This window comes from Panthera uncia, chromosome D1 (genome assembly GCF_023721935.1).
Source record: "Panthera uncia isolate 11264 chromosome D1, Puncia_PCG_1.0, whole genome shotgun sequence".
NCBI lineage: Eukaryota > Metazoa > Chordata > Mammalia > Carnivora > Felidae > Panthera > Panthera uncia.
In genome coordinates, this window is record NC_064808.1 from 75,761,648 (window position 1) to 75,783,081 (window position 21,434).

General features: G+C 36.3%; 1 long non-coding RNA gene across 1 annotated transcript; it reads left to right on the forward strand.

The window, feature by feature from the left end:
- Nucleotides 1–2,432: 2,432 nt before the first annotated feature.
- On the forward strand, nucleotides 2,433–14,637 carry LOC125928543 (uncharacterized). The gene is made up of 3 exons (XR_007459692.1): nucleotides 2,433–2,522; nucleotides 9,687–9,756; nucleotides 14,058–14,637. It is a non-coding gene; the product is annotated as an uncharacterized LOC125928543 (long non-coding RNA).
- Nucleotides 14,638–21,434: the final 6,797 nt, after the last annotated feature.

Consider the following 21,434-nt stretch of genomic DNA (forward strand, 5'->3'; position numbering starts at 1 on the left):
GAAATTAATCATTAAAATTGAACCCAGAATCAAACTGAATAAGCATGCCATTTTATGTGTACGTGGTTGTCATAGCCCTTACCAGATTTCAGAAAAAAAAGAATAAAAAATTCAAGAACTTAAATGAACTTGACATTTCCTTTTGACATGTTTTTATATTTTTGGAGGATTCAAAATCCCTTAGAATTTTCAGTTTTTCATGCTTATTGGGAATATCAGTTAAAATTGTACTCTAGATGAACAAGGGGTGACAATTTCTGTAGTGTATCTGTTAGTAGATCATGAAAAAACAGTTATTCTCATTGACCTTAGAGTGTAAATATGGCATTCTTCCCTTTTATTAATAAATGTAACAAAACTTAGAGTTTGATTAAGATAGTGACCATTATTTAGCATCTCTTAGTTCTTTTCTCAAGAAATATCCCAGTGACAGCCTTAATATGTTTCTTAGTAGAAAACTCAGTGCTTGGGATTATGTCCAGGATTTTGACAGCTGTATATATCATATAAAGGTTGAAAGGTAGTAGACAGCTTCCAGAAATAATGAGTACCTAGATATCCGATAGTCATCTTAAAACAATTTAGTTAGACAGAGTTGGGAGGCAGCCAGGAACTGAAATTGAAGATGCAAAAATTAATGGAATAAGATAAGGGTTGTAAATCATAAAAATTTGCATGTCATTGGTCTTATATAGCAAGAAGATTGAGTGATGATTGACAAGACATAGATATTAATTTGTGGAGATAGAGATATGGAGATAATAGGATACAGTCACCAGATTAAATGCATAGACTTGAAATATGAAAATAGATTTAAAACAAACAAGGAACAAAAAATGGGTTATCTTGATACAATATCTTGAGTTTTGATATCCTATGTAGGTAATCGCCATAGAATATATTCAAGAAACAAAGATATAAAAAAATAATAATCCATTAAAAAAATCAGATCAGCTCAGAATGAGTCTGAAATATTATGTATACTTATTAAATAGATTTACACAATTATAGGACTATTATTTTTTGTATTAGTAAAAAAAAATATTTAGTGATGATTGCATACATTTCCCATGTGTCCTTATATGGTTAAATATATTTTAAAAAATGCAGGAAAGGAAATGGGAAGGATTTTTTTGAATTATGTAAATCTCACATATTAGATACCTATTCTGTAAAATTGGAATTTTTTTCAGTTATCAAATTAATAAACAGACTTAGATTTTGTTCTCTATTTGTTAATTACATACTGATATCTGTTTGCAAGCTACCCATCCTTGGCATCACACAGGATCAACCCTTCCCTTTCTTTCTTCCTGAGAAAAATGTAGGGAGAGGCTGAATAAATGGTAGAAAAATGCTGTATATTTGTTCACTTCTCTAACTTTAGTGCTTATTTTTTCATTCTTCTGGAAATGATAGATAATGATCTTTGATAAATGGTTAGAAAGTTTGTTTTGGTACCCTATGCTTCGAAAGTACATGGAAAGGTTTAGTTAATGGATAGTATACTCACTGACTCAGTATGTTTCTGTACTTTCCACACTACTGATGTATTTTTTTAAGTTGTAGCAGCAGACTGGAACAATAGCTTTTCTACACTGAGATACAAATAGTGAAGGTAGAATCATGATCAGGTAATGAACTCTATCTGTTCTGTTTTTTTCTGAAAAAATTTGCACATTTCAGTCCAGAAGAGAAATGATTCCAAATACAAAACATGAAGCGAAAAGGTAAAAATTAAACAGTATGCAACAGAGCAATGCCTGTATATTCTAATACTTTAATAAATTTTTTAACTATAATGCAAGACATGGGACAAAAGGCAATAAATATTTTAAGTAATAGAAGTAAAAAAGAACATTTAAAAATAATTTACTCTAACCACCTTCATTAACAAAGCACATGCTTACAACAGAAGGGAATTCATACAGAGGGTGAAACAGAAGTGAAACAAGTATGCATTCTCTGGGGACTCATTGGCTACCAAGGGCTCATATAGTTAGAGCTAGAGTACAAGACTCCCAGCCAAAGGCAAATTGCTATTGCATCCATGAGATAAAACTGCAACCGCAATTTCTCCCCTGGGCTTAGATACCACCACTCATGATGGAAAGTTCCTTGCAAGAAAATATTGGCTAGAGAAAAGAAAGATCATAATGGATCCTGGGGCAACACTCTGCTTGGACTTTAGCTAAGGTCCTTACTGAGAAAGAATGATGCTGGCCTGTGTGAACACAATTTCAAATTTACTAGGCTTTGTTTGATCAGTTATGGAAATCTAGATGACTGTCCCCCAAATTATGGAAACAATGATACAGAAAAGAAAAAGAGACCAACAAACTTCTCCCTCTGCTCTTCCCTAAGTTGTATATGAGAAACTCATATTTACTTGTTAAAAAAAAAAAAATTTTTTTTTTCATCCTAGCAGGAACTGAGAAGCAAGAGTATTGAGGTGGAAATGTTGGGGCTCAGGAACAAGTGGCCAAGGAAGAATTCTTGAGACAACTTTGGTGCATAAAAAGGTAGTTTTATTAAAACAGGGAACAGGACTCATTGGCAGAAAGAGCTGAACTAAGGTTGTGAGAATCTATTGATTATACACTTTCAAGTTGGGAGGGAGTTAGAGATAGCATAAGTCTCTAAGAAATTTTGGAAACAATATTTCCAGAACCTTGAGGGGCCTAGATATTATTAGGAAAGGGCTCTTTATTACTGTCTAACAAAACCTTAGTCATGAGACCCTTCAGATGTATATCAGTGGACCATATGCTTGGAAGATGATTGCTAACATATATGTTGGACGGTAGAGATAAAGGAAGTTTCCAAAGGATTTTTTATGTGTTAAAAGAGACTCATAGGAACCTGGAGGTTGGGATAATGTTAAGCTAAGATTGTCTTTTGCTCTTAGCAAACTATTAAAATTGAGGCAGCTGAATTCTTAGAGGAAGGTCACTCTACCTATCTCAAGAACTTGTCAATGGGCTGTAAGTTGTAAGGGGAAATTTATTTTTTTTTATCTTTTGCCTTTGTTCTCCACATCAACTATTATTCTTCTCCCATGGATAATATAGGGTAGAAGTGGTGTTTCTTTTCTTCTGGTCAATTTTCACTAGTTAAGCTACAAACCAGAACAAAGTTTTCTGATCCTTATTCTGATATCACTTCCAATAAACTATCCTATCTCCATCCACTTTCACAATGATTTCAAGAAACATCTAAACTCTGTCGTGTAATAAAGGTATTAGAGAGATATAGCTGTTGTTAAGAAAGAAAGCTTCAGACTCAGCAATTCTGTAACATGTCTCTTGTTTTGTAACTAAAATCACAAGATGTTTTGTATTTTTTTTCTTTAAAATAAGGCTTTCATAAGTGCCATATCATTTGGTAGAACAATTGTTCAATTATTTAATATTTTCTTTATGTTCTTTACCATAACAATGGGGGAAAAACAACAAAAACCCCTTAGCCAACCAGATGGCCATAAGAACCCTAAAGAAATAAGAAAGATGACTCAGACATTCCTATTGTGTCCCATATGTGAGGTTCTATGTTTAGACAAATTGTCCCAAGCATGAGGAGTTCCATCCATATCACATCAAACTTGCATCAAGGTTTTCCTGGCACCTGGGTGGCTCAGTTGGTTAAGCGTCTGTCTTCGACTCAGGTCATGATCTCACGTTCCATGAGTTTGAGCCCCACATTGGACTCTGTGCTGACAGCTCAGAGCCTGGATCCTGCTTTGGATTCTGTGTCTCCCTCTCTCTTTGCCCCTCCTCTGCTCATGGTCTGTCTCTCTCACTCTTAAAAATAAAAAAAAAACACAAAAAAATTAAAAGAAAAGATTTTCCTAATTGTCAATTTGTGTATTTTGAATGTCTAAAATATCTTGCATAAAGTTTACAATGAATTAATTCATTATCCTTTCATTATCCATAACTGTATTAGCAAGTTATAGTATGTTACTTTATGCACAGCAAATATAACAGCAATGTTGTTGTCTATGTTGAATAGGTTTCCCTGGGAATAGTATTCCAGGAATAGTATTTGGGAGGAAAACATCATGCACCAGTCACTTTAATAAAACACACTCAATGATTTCATATTCTTATTGCACAGCATTTGCAATATAAAACTAATGCAATGAAATTATCCCAATAGTTGTTGTCAAAGAAAACTATTTAGCCAAGTACCTGGAGAGGAAGAGTAGTATTGGCACTTTAAAGGGGAAAAAGGAATTTGTTAAAAGCACATTCACACATAGGACTCAAGGGAACTTATTTTGAGAGAAATTTGAAGAAGGTGTTTTCACAAACCACTTAAAATTCACTGCTTTGATGTATCATACAGTATGTCGTTTTTTAGGTTATTTTGGTTTCCATCATGTGCTTTGTTGTTATATCCCTTGTGTAAGAAACTGATGTTTTCATTTATCATATTTCTTGTGTGATTTAATTTGAAAATGTTATGAAACATATTTTCTTCTGTTACATGAAAAACCCCATTTCCATATTTTATACATTTATTTGACAAACTAAAGATATATAAGATTAACATGCATGTCTTTGACACAAATAATTATATTTAGTTCTACTAATACTTCTCAAAACATCCTCTCTATTAATACATTCTCAACTAATTTGCATTTAGCCCATAAAATTAGGTTAAATAAGTTTTCAACTACTGGCAATTGTATTTCATGCCCAAACATACTTTTTCACATATGTAATTGTTGGAGAGGAAGGCATTCCTCTGTCCTGTGGTCCTTCTAGGTGGACTTAGAATCAAATTGACATGAGACAGGTGAACAGGAGAAAATCAAATTTAATAGATGTACATGGAGGAAATCCACACAGATTTGAAATTCCGAAGACAATGAAGCAAAATGTAGCCTACCTGAGCTATGGAGAGGGGTAGGGATCTGAAGACATTAAGGGGTTAGGGGGGGGGGGGGGGGTATTAGCAAGAATGCAAAAGTAGACATTAGGAAAAACAAGTTGACCTATTATGCAGATGAGTTCCTGTGGTAAAGGGGGCCTCTGTTAACACTTGTCTTCCTATTCTAGTCTCTCCTTTGCAAAATGTAAATTTAGGCAGTTATTGGGGAGACATAGCATCTTTCCTGCACCTGCTGGGTTTTTATTATTTTAACTAGAAATCATCTTTATGCCAAAGTGACACATCCGGGGGCAGAGTGACCTGGGCCCCTACATAACTTTCTGGATAGACTAGGTTATGCTATGGTAAGAAACACAGCTAGAATTTCAGTTGCTTAAAACAGCAAAGATATGTGTTGGCTCATGGCTCTTTTTCCTTTAAGTTTTTAATTGTAATTCCAGTATAGTTAACATACAATGTTATATTAGTTTTAGGTGTACAATATTGTGATTCACAATCCTATACATTATTCAGTGTTCATCATAAGTGTGATGAGGGAGCATAAGGCAAGCTGACACCAGGCAAACACCCCCTCTCTCCAGGTGAGATATGTGTGACATTCCTCAGGCACTTTGCCCAAGAACAAAGGAAATGAAAGAAAACAACTGGTTAACTGATGGAGATCACAGGCAGGATATGAGTCTCTATCAGTTTACATACATTTTGGTAAATTATAAGAAAAAAGCAATCATCAATAGCATAATCTCCAGAAAACTATAGACTCAGTGTCCTGGAGCCCCAATCTTACCCTCCCTTCCATAGAGATGTGGGAACAAAGACAGAAGAAAATATAGACAAAATTTAATTTCCTTATAACCTGTAGCCCATTGACAACTTCTTGAGGCTGGCAAAGTAAATTTCCTCCAGGAACTCCCTACTGTCTTAATGTTAATGCTTTGCTAGAGGGAAAAACAACCTTAGCTTGACAATAGCTAGGCCTTCAGTATCCTGTACTCTTCCTTAGCATATGAAAATCCCTTTGGAAACTTCCTCTGGTCTTTATCTCCCCCAACTCCATAAAAGGTCACCACTCACACTTATAAAACAGCTCTTTTTGCCCACTGGTCCTGTCCCTGTGCTTTAATAAAATCACTTTTTTTGTACCAAAGATGTCTCAAGAGTTTTTTCTTGGCCATCAGCTCCAGACCCCACTGCTCCAAAACCCCATCAAGTATACTCTTTAATCCCCATTTTATTGTACCCATCTCTCCATTCACCTCCCCTGTGGTAACCAGGCTGATGGCTCTTTTGTGTGTGTGAGGTTATTTCCCTCACACTGGGGACGAGACTAACAGAGAAAGAGCAGTCACAATATAAAATATTAAAGGCAACCCTGGTAGACAGAAAATAGAGGGTAACAAACTTGTAACCTAACCAATGTGACTTCCTTCTCCATGAGTCAGAAACTGCAACAGGCTGAGTTGTCCCACAGAGAAAACTTTTATTTGCAGCAAATAAGGATGACTTGGAGAACAAAGGCAAAAGAAATACAGAAAATAAATTAAATGTCCTTAGAATTTACAGTCAATTGCCAAGTACTTGAGACAGACAGGGTGACCTTCCTCAAGGAGCTTAGCTGCCTCAATGTTAATACTTTGCTAGAGGCAAAAAGCATCCTTATTTTGACCTTATCATGACCTCCAGGATCCTGTAAAAATCCCTTTGGAAACTTCCTTTATCTCTACCCCCACCCAAGATATGTTAGCAATCATCCTCTAATTGTATGGTCCTCTGATATACATCTGAAGTGTCTCATGACTAAGGTTTTCCTAGACTGTAGTAAATGACCTTTTCCTAATAATAGCTAGTCCCTCATGGTCCTGGAAACCTTGCTTCCAAATTCTTTAGAGGCTAATGCTAACCCTAACCACCCCCCAACTTGAAAATATATATTCAGCCACTCCTCACAACCCCAGGGCAGTTCTGTCTGCCCACAGGTCCTGTCCCTATGCTATAAAACAAAACAAAACAAAACAAACAAAACAAAACAAAAAAACTTTTTGCACCAAAAATGTCTCAAGAATTCTTTCTTGGTCACTTACTCCCAATCCACAACCTTTCACATCAAAGAGATCAACAGCAATGGCCTTCCAAAGTTCTGACTCCCTGAGAGAGAGTGAATGGGTTCCTTTTGCTTAGGATTAGGATGAATATTTAGATATTAGATAGGGAAGCCTTGTCATCCTATGTAGAGATGGGCGTAAGGTTCTGCATGTGCCTTAGGCAGTCTTGCCTATACATACATTGTATGTTATGTAAATGAGGCTTGCTCTCCTCTTTGGGTGGAGATTTTAGTATTATCCTGAGGTAAAGGTAATTGTAAGTCATTTCAGAGGTTACTCCATGGTCCACCTGTGCAGGCAAGAATCAGGGCTTTAGCTTAAATGTTCTGGGTGCTCTGGGACTGGAGGAGGTCTTGTTAGGGCAGTCACTATCACCTGAAAGGTGGTTTTAGGTTTCGATTGCCTGAGTTAAGAGGTAAGCCAGAAAGAAGAGCTTAAGGAAAAATGTAATACAAAGGTTAGTGAGTACAAGCAGGAGAACAGTAAAGGTCAAGTCTTGGGGCCTAACTGGTGACAAATTATGTGCTCACTAACTCATAACTGGAATAAAGGAGCTAAAATGTTTTGAACTGTCCAAATTACTAATCCAACAAGCAAACAAAACACTATTTGTGAATTAAATATTTGTCTCTAATATCAAATATTCAAAATTTTCCATTTGTGTCTGTGAATGGAGAGAGTTAGGGAGAGGGAGAAAGACACCTGCCATCTACTACTGGCATAGGATGCTGAGGTCAGTAGGTCCAGAGAACACATCTGGCAAATATGACAAATAAATATTGCATTAGTATTTGTGCTTTAGTCCCAAATTTCATGCCTTGGTGACTTACATTGGGATTAGCTGAACTCCTTTAACCTAGGCAAGTAAAATTGGCCTGTTTCATCTCCATCGTCTGTTTATCTGATTCCTATGACATTGGGTTTGCCAACATGGGACACTTTCCATAATGTAACACTCAGGTCCCTCTGGAGACACTTGTCAGAGAGTTCTAAGAGATAAAATAGTGGGAGAGATGGATCCAAAAGATCCAAAAGGCCCCAAGTAGATACACCAAAATAGTGAAAAGTCCATGAAATCAGATATGCAAATTACCAAGAAAGCCAGGCTGTCATTTCCTGGTATCTTCCCCAAAGCTACAACCCTTCGCAGGAACTAAACTCATGATCTAAATTTGCCAGTGATCTATATTATAACTCCTTCTCAGCTTTGCAGCCTTCCTGGAATTTCGAGTATGTGTTTAAAGTTTCCTACATGTGGTTTGAGTATGGAAATATAGGAAATATGTGTCATTTTTTTTAAAAAAAAATTTTTGCAGGGGGTCACCTGGTGGCTCAGTCAGTTAAGTGTCCAATGTCGGCTCAGGTCATGATCTCACAGTTCATGGGTTCCAGCCCCAAGTTAGGCCCTGTGCTGACAGCTCTGCCTTGGATTCTGTGTCTCCCTGTCTCTCTGCTCCTCCCCTGCTCACTCTCTTTCACTTTCTCAAAAATAAACCTAAACAAATTAACTTTTTTTAAGTTTTTAAAGAAATTTCTATACCCAACATGGGGCTCAAACTCACAACCCTGAGATCATGAGTCACACACTCTACTGACTGAACCACCCAAGCACTCTGATATGTATCACCTCTTAATACAAGGGGCACTCCTTGCCACCCAGTGGGTGGGGAAACCCTTGGTTAAAAGGTGCTTTCTATAATAGGAAGCAGAGGAGGACAGGAGGAGACCAGCAAAGAGAGAGTTCTCAGGCATCAAGAAAAAGACTTGTACATGAATACCATTTCTTTGGGGGTTTAATTCTTGGCTTTTTAGAATTAATCTCTGTGCTAGCACTCAGGCACTTAGTGAATGCTGAATATTGTAAATTCTCTTTTCTTGCAGTTCTTACTCTATCCTCTTTGACCTCCCATTACATTAAGTCCTTTATGTTGATAATCTATGGTTTTAAACCTACTGGCAGGACACTCCATGTGGTACATTCCTGCTAAGTAATTTAATTGAGATCAGATTAGTCTGAGAGGATTAGATTACCTAGATTAACATATTTATGTAACCAGCTTTGGCAGTCTGAAAAATGAAAACAATAAGAATGGATCTACAAAAAAGAAACAAGAACCACCCCCCCATCCCCAAAAGTTGTTTGGAGCAAATGTTATAATAATTATTTTCTGTAATTTATAGATGTCCTTTCGAATTTCATATTTTATTATTAGAATTGTTGGATTTTCAGTGTATAGTGTTTTAAATTATAAGTATAATTAGTATACTTTAAGCTGTGGGTGGTGATGCAATAGAAAAATCCAATAAAGTTTTAAAAATCAAGTTTTAATAGCAACAGCAGTTCACACAATTAAGCTAGCAATTCAGTGAGCTGCATCTTTTACAAATTCCAAGCTTTGACACATCATGGGGTGACTTTATAGCCTACTGTTTTCACATCCTTGTTGATATCTTGAATTAGTCAAGCATCTGTTACCCCAGTGAAATCAGATATCTATTTCAATATATTTGTTTTCAGCATTGCAGTTGTGGTCTGACCGCATTTATATATTTACATAAATGCAAAACAATTTTCTAATATGGTTCCATAATTATTTTTTCTCACATTTGTATTTTAATAAAAGGTAGCTATGAGGGATTGTTTTTCAAACTGATCTGTCTAAAGACATATTCTCTCAATGTTTCCAGTTACTTCCTTTCTCTTTTTTGATGGAAGTCAAAAAAAAAAAGGACTTATCAAATATAATTGAGTTAATCGGTGAGTAGTCATCAACTAATTCTTTTACTGTCTCATTAACTATTGTCTGGGTTCTGTATCATTTTCTTTGCAACATAACACATTGACAACAAGGGAAGAGTTAGGCTAAGTTGGAATATTTCTAGAATACCTTAATGAGATGAAGGATATTAGGGATATTAGGTGTGGAGGCCACTTCCAGGCAAACAGGCTTGAGCAGTGAAATGCAGAAAGGACCATGATGACTGATGAGGTTTTGGGGTGATGGGGTTCATGGGGTCTGGAGCTGATGGCCAGAAAAGAATCCTTGAAGTCGTCTTTGGTGCAAAGGGTGATTTTTTTAAAGCATGGGAACAGGACTCTGAACCCTGTGGAGAGAGTGATTATATATTTGGGAGTTGGGGAGGTAAAGTCAAGAGGAAGTTTTCAACGGGACTTTCATATGCTAAAGAAGACTCACAGGATCCCTGAAGCCTAGCCATTGTTAAGCTAAGGTTGTTTTTCTCTCTAGCAAAACATTAAAACAGTAGGGAGCTCCTGGAGAAAGGTTTTACTCTGCCAGCCTCAAGTATTTGTCAATAGGCTGAAGGTTATAAAGAACTTTCATTTTATCTGTCATTTCCTTCTGCCTTTGTTTCCCACATTAATGACCACTTCGTTGAATACACACAGGCCCATCAGGCAACCCATACGGAAATATCCATAGGCCCTAACTAACCAACTAAGCTACTCGCAACTAAGCACGGTTACCAAAATAGAGAAAATTCCATACATCGCCATAACTCCTCATCTTCATTCCTTAAAGACAGTCCCCTCCTACTGCCTCATTGCAGACAGCCTCTCTTCTGCTATCCTGCCCACCACTCCCTTGCGTTGTTTCAATAAATTTTTATCTCCTTTGTTCTGCCTCATATGAATTCTTTCATCATCCATGCAGCGGCTTCCACCCAATAGTTGCCTCATATTTGGAGTCTCCCATGCTATTGAGAGACACCCCACTAGGCACAACTGATGAGGGAACTTGGGGCAAACTGAGGGCGACATAAAAGCTGACACCAACCCCCCAACCCGGGTGGAATATGTGTGATATTCCTTAGACACTCCTGGCTACCCAAGAACAAAGGAAAGGAGTTTAAGTGCTTGCCATGGTAATGTGGGAAAGTAAGGCAAATGAAAAATTAAATTCCCATACTACCCATAGCCCATTGACCAGTTCATGAGACTGGAAGAGTGACCTCCCTCTAGGAGCCCAGCTGCCTCAAGAATGACACTTTGCTGGGGACAAAAGACAATCTTAGCTTAACATTATCCCAACCTTGAGGATCCTGTAAGTCTACCTCCTTTATCTCAACTGCCCCAAGATATATGCTGGCAATCATACTCCAAGCTTATGCCTTTCTTGCCCCCGCCCCACCATATACATCTAAAGTGTCTCATGACTGAGGTTCTATTAAACAGTGATAAATGGTGTTTCCCTAGCAACAGCTAGCCCCTCCATGTCCTGGAAACCTTGTTTCCAAAATTCCTTAGAGACTTACTCTATTCCTGATCTCTTCCCAACCTGAGCATATATAATGAGTTAGCTGTCAGGACCCCCAACGCAGCTCTTCCTGCCCATGGGTTCTGCCCATGCTTTAATAAAATCACCTTTTTGCACCAAAGATGTCCTCAAGAATTTTTTCGTGGCCATCAGCTCCAGACCCCATGAACCCCCCATAACCCCAAAACTTCATCACCGCATTAGGCATATTGCTGATAACTTTTTAAATAAGGGGCGAGAAAAGGCAAACCAAAAGGTTATTACATACAGCCATGGGAGATTTGGAGTTTGGAAATTACTCTTTCTCCAGAAAAATAAACATAACAATTACATTGAGAAAGTACTGACTGTATGCATTCAATGGCTAAAATAAAAGTAAACATTATTCATTGTTTTAAAATTCTCAATAGAAAATTACTGAGGTGTTTCAATCAATCAAAAATGGCTATTTAAAATGGCTTAAAAACAAAGGATGATGTTTGGTATGTTTAACAAGATCAGAGAAGATTCTAAAAATGTCTATTTCTTCCTAGTTTATTGTCTGTGGATCTAGAAAAATCCATTATTTTATATTTGTCTTCAAGGATTTATTAAAGGCCTAGGAAGACCTTGAGAACTGGGAAAAGAGCTGTCAGATTGTTTTATAAACAGTTTTCATTTATGTTATTTTAAATAATCTTTATGAAAACCTGGTTAGGACAGTATTATTAATTACAGGTGAAGGAACTGAGGCTTGCTTATGAGCACATAGTCGAATACAGAGGGATTTCTGCACCTGAAATCCACGTGTTGTTCATTTACTCACTGGGAGAGTTCTCAGAAAGGAGATTGAATGCACGAAACAAGTGAAAAGCAAATAGGTGGAGGAAGCTAAGGAGGCTTTTTCTTTCCTTTCAAACTGACGTGTAGCTAAGACAAGGGAGTGGGAGGAACGGATTGAAAACATTCATCGTGTTTAGGATTCAAAATAAATTGGCAGCTCCTTGAGGAAGTAAAAGGAGGATAATGTTGGGAGAATGCAGAGGCTGCTGCTGAGGACCCTGGGGATTCATTACATGTGGTTTCTTAGTCACGCATGGCATGTGCACTGTCTGTATCTTAGGTGCTTTGGAGAAGGAGTTCAATAATCTTTCCAGTAGTTTCATTTCTTTCAGGATTTTTGTGTCAGTTACTCAGATGGTATTTGCTTTTTGCATAAGGCGAACGGAATAGTCCAAGGACTTGTTTTGTGGGAAACACATGAACTGGAGAAATGCCAGATGAACCCAGTTCACATTTAATATTTCCCTTATTTAGTCTTACTGTCTAAATCTAGGTCGGACAACCTTTCAAGGAGATGATTTAATAATATGTGTCAAATTCTTTTAAAATGTCCATTTATTGTCTTTACTAATTCTAAGATGATATACAAAATAAATAACTATACAGGTGTGCAAAGATATACAAGAATATAACTGCCATATATCTATGCTTACAAAACATTAACTAAGTAACTAAGTAACATTAACTAAGTAACTAAGATATAGAAGAATAAATAGTAGGTTGGTTAAATAGATTATTGTATATATCTATAAGATAAGTTACTCTAGAATCATTGATAATTATAACTGAGGAATGTATTTTTGACAAAATATTACTGAGAGGAATAGCCAGTTTCAAACATTATATTCTGGTTTTCAATTATCTTCTCCATGGATATATACTTTGAGAGCTATAAAGCCTCAAATATAGGTACCAAAATCTAACAGAAGATTCTCTAGTGGTAGAATCATTGATTATTTTAAGACTTCTTTATCCTTGAATTTTCTAAATTTTCTTCAATGCACATTGATCACATTTTAACTTTTAAAAAGGGTAAGAAGTAAATATATGAAAAAACTTTCCCACTATCTATGAGTAGCATTTGACATATAAAACTCAATACTTGAGATATTGATAAGAAGCTGTGACTTGCAATGCATTAGCCAAAATGGCATTTGCAGAATCCAGTGATTCTATAACCTAAAAGGCTTTCTTACTCCCAAACCAACATTTTTATAGCATTTTTGCATATTTGGTTTGTATATTTACACTGAGTTTAAAGTACCCATTTAAGTCATGTCTAAGGTCAGCATAAATATTTGACAACTTTTGATAATTATTGTTGATGTTGACAGTATTACTGAAAATTTTTTTTCCCATCATTCTAACATTATTATCAGCAAACTGTAACTGACAGAATACATGATTTTTTTTTGCCAAGGTCTTGATTGTTTTGTAAAATGAATACACACATTTCAACCCATTATAGGCAAAGTAAATTCCAGAAGTTCTAGTGAGAACATCAACATTAGAAAGAAAAATTATATGAGGAAGGTTTAATTCAGTGACTTTAAAGTATTCTAAAATATTTGATATTTGAATACCAGCTCCTCCTCTTGTGAGCTGAGCTATGACAGGACAAGTGATAAACTAGCTTGATGTACCTAGCCCTTCTGAGATGATGGTTGGTCTGACGTGCTTTGGCTTGCTCAGCAGCTGAATTAGCACAGAGATTCTCATTTTATGTTTGCTTCTTTGTTGGTAATATGGCTTACTTTTTTGACACTTCCTCTGTTACCACGTATGTGTTGTAGTTTATATATATATTACATGCTGAGTTTTTAACACTGATCTACATTTACCTTGATCTATTTCATAAATATTATGACATTTAAAATTAACTGAAATTGGACAAAGTAAATTGTTCTTCTCTAAAGTTAATGATACAACATTTAAGTCTTCTTCTTTGGTGATGTCACAGCAAATACTCTGCACCCAGGAAGAGACAAGTGGCAAGCACCTAGGGAATCAGAAAAGACTGTTTATTTCGCAGGGGTGCTGGCCCAGAGGAGTCACCTCCAAAGACTGAGCATCCGGTTCGGGTTTTACGGATCTTTTATACATATGTGCTTCTGAGTTGGGCGGGACTGGTATAATCAAGCTTCTGGTTCCTGGCTGCTGGCTGATGGAAGAGGCAAGCAAGATTGCAGAAGCCAAAAGCATGCAAGGGGAGTATCTGGGCTCGGACATCTGGTTGGCCTTTTTTATTTGCGTTTACCAGCTTTTCTTCTCAGTTATGCTTCACCAATTTTCTTTGAGTTACAAGCATGAAAGAAAAAAAAAAGAACGTATAGAAAAATCTGCATAGAAAATGGGTGACTTGGACTTAAATGTGTAACTTGAAGTGAAGAAATTCAGTTAATTCCTGTTGATTTGTTGGTGTCCCTTCCATACTGACTGAAAGTATTAGAGCCCAGAGTAAGTTTCTCTTGAGATAAAAAAAAAAAAAAAAAAAAATGCTTCTTGCTGACTTATAAATTGGTGGTAAAATGTTTCTAATTCTAAGAGAAAGAAAAGAGGTGAAGAGGGGATTCATGGAATGTGAAGTTATATTGAGAGGCTAAGAGAAAAATTACCAGGTGTACTCACAACTGCAAAGAAAAGATCTTTCCCCTCCCCCGCCGTTCCGGAAACCAGCCAGGGTGCGCCTGGTCGTAGTCTGACATAAAGGCGGGAACCAATCAAGTTCTGCTGAATGGTTTGAAATAAAGGCTGGAACCAATCAAGTTCTGCTGAGCGTTCAAATTTAAATGTCAACCTATAACAGCTCTGTAACCTCAAAAAAATCCCTAACTTGTTTGTGTCTGTCTATAAAAGAAGCTGTAAGATCCTTGCTCGGGGTCTCTTGCGTCACCGGCAACGAGTGCGCAGAGGACCGGGTTCGAACCTGCAATAAACGACCCTTGCCGCTTGGCTTTGGCTCTGGACTCTGGTGATTTGTTTTCGGGGGGTCTCTTGAATCGGGGCATATCAATATAAAGGTAGTTATGATTCCTATATCAGTTATTGCTAGGCTTGTTTCTTTGAACAGGCTACTTCCCCCCTCTAATTTTTATCTCCCTATCTATCAAATGGAGAGAATGTGTCACTTATAGTGTTGGGAAAATTAAACAAGGTATTTCATGTAAAGACACAAGTATAGTGCCGGGTATTCAGTCATTTCCTTTCTCTCTAAACTTTTAAAATGCTTTGGGTGAACATGAATTCATCTTCATTGCCAGTATCATATTTTGTTGTATTTAGTAGGGAATATATAATCTTTTACTAGTCTGGGATTATATTAAATTTGGAAACTCAGATCTGCCCATCAGCAGTGCTCCTGGCTACTTCTAGTTTGCCATTTTATCTCTTTTGCTTTCATGAGACCCTGTTCTTCTTCATCCTGTGATCAGGTGCAAGTCTTTTGTCTTTACAAGGCTGATTTTGCTTATCTGCAATATGAGAATAATAATATGTAATTTACAGGGAAATTATGAGACTTAAATGAGTTAATTTATGTAGAGCTTTATATATAAAGAATTATGCAATTATACTGCTATGGTATTGCTATTATCATATTTAATGCTTAAATCTTCTAAAGAGACAGACTGATCAGAATTGAGAATGTTGGCATATGTCAAATCATACAATTTACAGAGTGAAACACAAAAGAAGGAAGTAAATTGAACTGCCAAAGTGGTATGTGTGAATTATTGAGCAAAGCAGCTTAGTATAGCCCTACTAATCACATAATTTAAGACAGAGGAGTGCAAAGGGACAGTGGGCAGGAGCAATGGCATCCTGGTTCCAGCTCATAATGGTTCTTGACAGCTGATTGTGCTCATATCCTTCTAACTCCAAATTTAGTGACCTCATACTGGTAGCTTGAACTTGCCCATGCTGGAGCATTTCACCAAAGAAATGTTGACACTAAAAATTAGGACTTGTTTTGTTGTAAGACCCATTTGTTAAATATCTATCATTATGCCACTGAGCAGGAGCTCTATCTATGCCCACAGAAGATTGGTATTTGAAGATTAATAAAATCCACTGGAGGAATATACTGGCATACCTTAAGTTCAGTTGAGAAAGTAATCTTTTCTCTAACTTTAAGACATGTGTTATTCATTGGGGCGCCTGGGTGGCTCAGTCGGTTGGGCGTCTGACTTCGGCTCAGGTCATGATCTCATGGTTCGTGGGTTTGAGCCCCGCATTGGGCTCTGTGCTGACAGCTCAGAGCCTGGGGCCTGCTTCAGATTCTGTGTCTCCCTCTGTCTCTGACCCTCCCCCATTCATGCTCTGTCTCTCTCTGTCTCAAAAATAAATAAACATTAAAAAAAATTTTTAAAAAAAGACATGTTATTCATGACAAGATGAGTTTCTTTTATATCATATAATGAAATAGAGGATATAGACAGAATTATGGAATACAGTTGCTTAAAATTTTCTTGCTTTCAGGGGCACCTGGGTGGCTCAGTTAAGCATCAGACTTCAGCTCAGATCACAATCCCATGGTTTGTGAGTTTGAGCCCCACATCGGGCTCTCTGCTGTCAGTGCAAAGCCCATTTTAGATCCTCTCTCCCTCTCTGCCCCTCTCCTTCTCTCTCTCTCTCTCTCAAAAATAAATAAACATTTTAAAAATACGTAAAATAGATATCTCACTTTCAAAGTACAGTCATTAAGATTTTTGAGATATCTAATTGTCCTGTAAAAGCTTTATGGAGTGGCTTTTCCAACAGAAATTGGTATTTAGTACTTCTACTTTATTTGACACCAAAGAATTTTCTTTTTACTTTATGTTTGTGTATCTAGCATATTTTTCAGACACTGAGGTATAATTTAAACTGCCTGTTACCTCAATGACAATGCAATTTGTTTCTAATTCATCAGGCCTTGGAAATTTTTATGTTTGAATTTATGATTGGAAGATGCTTTCTTTGAAAGAAATATAAGGCCTAGATTTTGCATTCATTTCCTTTCTCTATATTCTGTTATACCACCATTATCTTACTTCATCTTATCATTAAAAGACTTCTTAAGAACACCAACAGTACTTAATATAATAGAAATTCTTTTACAACCAAGATAGCAATTGGGACTGAAATTATTCTAATTTATATGGAAATTATTTTGAATCAGTTATATACTTAATAATGGCATAATAATATCACTTTAATCGATAGGAAAGAACACAAAGTTTGTTCCTATGTGTTGAATCATATTCTCCTAGTACCAAAGTTATTACCTGGTCCTAAGTTAGATACCTACAGAATATAAGTTTCAGGCTTTCAACTAGCAATTCAGTAACAAAGGCAATTGTTAAATAAATTAATGGAGTGACATTAAAAATATGTTCGCTCAACAAACATACAGTAACTATATATCCATAGTTCTGTGGTGATACACTTGATTTGAAAGTCCATAGTACATGCTTTGTAAATACTTGAAGAAGAAGGATGCAAGAAAGGAAAGATCTTGGAGAAATACAAAAAAAAAAAAAGTGTGATACTCAGGACTTTCCTATAGAAAGAATAAAATTCCAATTAAGGAGATATATAGTCAGGGTTTTCCAGAAAAATATAACCAATAGGATATGTGAGAGAGATTTATTTTAAGGATTGCAGAGACTGGTAAATCTAATATTGGCAGTGTAGCCTGGAGACCCAGGGAAGAGTTGCAGTTCAGGTCTGAAGGTCATCTGTTAGAAGAATTTCTTTTTCCAGTAAGGTCAGTCATTTTTCTATTAAGGCCTTCAAATGACTTGATGAGCCCCATTCACTTGAGGGACCAAATATTCTTTATTAAACGTCTACTGATGCATATGTTAATGTCATGTAAAAATACCTTAACAGAAATATCTAGAATGTTTGACAAAATATCTTGGTAAGGTGGCCTACCCAAGTTGGCACATGAAATTAACCATTATAGGAGATAACACCTTAATTAAAATACAAAAAGTTAAGGAAAAGGACATAGTTGATTAATTGATCACAATTGTGGATTAAAATATATATGCTAAATGTTATAGGCACTGATAGAAAAGAAATACCACTCAGAATTAAATGTTTAGGAAATCTATAAAGATGTGTACAAATGGCATTCTAACATAAAAGCTAAGAATATCTTGTGGGATAGAGTGTTAACAATGTTAACGGTATAAAACTATTTTGAAACTGTTCCCTTGATGGGTTACATAATTTGGTTTAGGTACTACCCAGGACCACAACGGGTATCATCTGATTGACCTGAAGAGTTGGGGGTAAGTTTCAGAAAAGATCTATCAGCTTTGAAATATATGATCAATCTAAGGTCAAACACAACATGGCCTAAAAGGAAAGATCAGATACACTATCTTATTATTAACTTTCTGCAAAATAGATTGGATGCTCACTATTTTTTTAATGTTTATTTATTTTGAGAGAGAGAGAGAGAGAGAGAGAGAGAGAGAGTATGAGTTGGGGAAGGGCAGAGAGGGAGACACATAATCTGAAGCAGGGTCCAGGCTCGAACTGTCAACACAGAGCCCAATGTGAGGCTTAAACTCATGAACGTGAGATCATGACCTGAGCCGAAGTGAGATGATTAACCAACTGAACCACCCATGCTCCTGATGCTCACTATTTAATTTAACAGATGAGAGCTTATTTCATAATAGATCTACCATCAGTATAAACAGTTAAAAGCAAAAAGACTCCATTAGCTCATCTTTAAATTGGGAATATTTGCCTCATGGCTATTATAAAGATAAATTTTAACATCTTTGTTAATTATTCTATTCATTAAAAATATTGATTGAGTGTATATTATGCTTGAGGCATTGTGCTAGAATTCTGAGAACAAATGAGAGAGACAAAATCATATATTCATGGAGTTTATAGCCTAGTTATGTCATCCATTCCTTTTTTATTAAAAATATTATATATACTGCAATGTAACAATGCATATAATGTAATAGACAATTAAAAAAGGAAGGTATTATTCATACAAATTCTATTAATTTCCTCACTATACACAGACATACACAATATGTACACATACAGTAATCTGCAATACTTCTCTCATTGACCTCCTTTGGTTGTCAGAGTTTCAAAGTTACTCTTCAAAGTACAAAAATATCTTCAAGCTAAATAGTCCAATTGCAGAATCAAACCTCATGAAAAAATACAAAGCCTGACATTGATTTAATACCCAATTTGCCCTTGGGTGTGTGAATCACATTGGAGTGTGTTTGAGAAAATCATGTAGCACATTTATGATTCAGAAGCTTTGGAAGGAGGTTGTCCCAGACGAGCAAATGTGATTCAAATAATGCAAAATGCAAGAATGACTGCATAGGGAACATGTCCTAAAGACTGCTCTTATTCAGACAGGTTGTATTCCCTTGGAACACAGCATGTGGGAAACTTCAACTCCTAACACTGTGTGAAAAACGTGCTGCTCCCTTTCAGGTAGTTTTAATTGCTCCCCTATGGTTTGGCTGCACAGGAGACAGTGTTCTGAAGAAAATGTTCACCTTAAGCATTTGTTGATAAACTTGGGTTTTTCTCTTGACATTTATTTAGGGATTCCTGTGGATATAATACAATCAGATGAAAATTTAATTCACATGCTGCTGGCATTTTCCAGACCTACCTCTATAAGGAACAGAACTACATTGCATTACATACAATACTGAGAAAGTAATGCCCTGACTAGTTGTTCATATATAAAATACACCTGTGCCCTCCCAACTTAAAATTTCTCCTCTTGTACATATTTCTAATGTGAGTGACTGTTACTGAAGACTTTAGAGTGTGATCTACCTGCACTTACTTACTCACATGAGTAAGGGAGTAAGTAAGGATGTCTCTTATAAGGTTGTCACCCATTTGGGTTGTTTCATTTACTTCAGAGTAGTGACAATAATTTTGCTGTGAAAAATGGGTGTGATGATAATGTTCTTCACCACGTATGATCCCTTGGGAGTATATTTTATATGCATGTGTAATAGCATTGAGATTAATAGCACTGGCTTTGAATCATAAGTGGTATAGCTTTAAATCTTGGCCCTAATCCTCAGTGATTCTGAAATTTCTGCCAAGTTATTTAACATCTCTCAGTAATTATCCCAAGGTTGCTGTGTTAATTACATGCAGGAAGAATTTAGAACTGTGCCTGGCACAAAGTATTTGCTCACAAAATAGTACATATTAATTTATTAGTTCTGGGACATTTTGGAGGGTTGGGGGAGAACAGTAGTGTTTGGGTTTGCCAGTGACTATGTATAAAGACGCTACTTAAAGCAGGAATACAAAGGGTTTGTTTCAGAAAGACTTTGTCGAGGTTTGAACGTGAGAAGCCTAAGATTTGGATCAAAATCGTATATTTCTTAGGGGCAAAGCATACCATTTTGAGAATATTCAAGAGATGCTAAGTGAAAAATCCTTTCATCCTTGGTTTATTTTGGGTAATTATAGTGAGGACATAAATTGCCTAGAAAATTATATTTCATTTGCTTCAAAGTGTTTTATTTAAAATAATAATATCTATATTACTGAGGATACTCCTGTAACTAACTATGTGATTTATATGTGAAGATGCCTGTAGTGAGTAATGTTATCACCCAAATCACATGCAACAAATAGCTTTTATATTTTATTTGCATATTTAGGAATACACTGTAGAAAAAGCACTTCCAGAATGGAAGACTGAGGACTTCCGAAAATCCTCTCCATAAATGTAATGAGAACAAGAGCAAATATTGCCAAAATCAACGTCCAGAACTCTGGAAACTCCCCAAAGATTTCTAACAATCTGAAAAGAGTTTATTCAAGACAAAAAGTATACATTATGTTAAGAACAGTGAGATTTAGAATATTTTAACTTGCCCTATTCCTGTTTCCTTTTCCCTAGCTCAGTAATAACTGTAAAATCCTACACCAATTCCACTATTACCACAGTAATACAGTAAGACTTTGAAAACTAGTCTTGTAGTAGTTAGTCCCTTGAGGGATTTGGAGCCCCCTCTCCCCTGCCAAAAGCCGTATCTTCAGATAATTGTTACTATATGACCTATCTGGCAGACTGTAGCAAGGCCCATTCTCTAAGACTGTTTTTATTTGTTCTGACTCAGAACTCTCTCTGAAAGAGAGAGAATAGCTCTAAACCTAACGGCATGTTTAGAAAACAATTAATGACAATTGTTTAATATTGTAGCTACCTAAGGCCAGGGCTAACAAAAAGCTGATTAAAAACAAACAAACACTGGAGGGTTACATACTCAGTGGGGATTTGCAAACATCCTATATATTTCTGGGACATAAAAAGGCCACGCATATG